An 886-nucleotide genomic window follows, 5' to 3' on the forward strand; every position below is an offset into this window, starting at 1 on the left:
TTCTCTGAAAATTCCTGAAAATTTTTAATGACTCAAAATAAAAGTGAACCGAACTCAACAAAATTGATAGCAACTACTCCCACAAGTGCCTAGAGGCTATATCATGCATTAGAACTACTTTTGACCATATAAATTTGACATGCAAGCTCAAGAATAGGATCACCTTAGCAGCAAAAATTTGCAATAAATAAAGCACTAGAACAAAAACTAATTGGACCATTGGAGGAGTGTAACATCCCAAATTTTCAATTTGGAATGTCATACATTAGATCATCATTGCATATCATATTTCATTGCATTTTGGGTTGATCCTAGAAATTCTACGCAACCCAAGGACCCATGGAGAGAGTTGGGGATTTCGTTATTTTCATATTTGAGTTTTCTCAAATTTTGAAAAGAGGATCGTTTGATTTTAATTATTTTTCTCTTCGAATATTTCTTGTATAAAAATAAAAGAGAGGGGCTAAAATGACTTCCCCAAAATGAAGAAGTATTGGAGGTTAAATATTAAAATCAAATAAGAATTTTATTTGGAGTTTTATCGCTATTTTATTTGAATTAGGAAAAAATGCGTTTTTCAAAATTGCATTAGAGGCCCAAATTAATGTTCACTTTGTCCGCTATATTTTTAGAGGACGGGGAAAATTTATTTCAGGATATTTGGAGTCCGTTTAGTATTTCTTTTCTTTGTTTTTCTGTGCGGAATTATTTAAAAAAAAGTCAACCGACCTAGCCGGGCCGTGCCCGCCTAGGACTCGACCCGATCGGCCTTTATAACTCGCGAGGCCCGAGCCGCCACAACCACCAGCCCACCCCGCCGAAACCCTAACCCTAACCCGCTGCCACCGTCGTCGTCGTCGCCGTCGCCGCCGCCGGCCGCCGCCGC

This window comes from Triticum dicoccoides, chromosome 5B, assembly GCF_002162155.2.
Source record: "Triticum dicoccoides isolate Atlit2015 ecotype Zavitan chromosome 5B, WEW_v2.0, whole genome shotgun sequence".
In the NCBI taxonomy this organism is placed as follows: Eukaryota; Viridiplantae; Streptophyta; class Magnoliopsida; order Poales; family Poaceae; genus Triticum; species Triticum dicoccoides.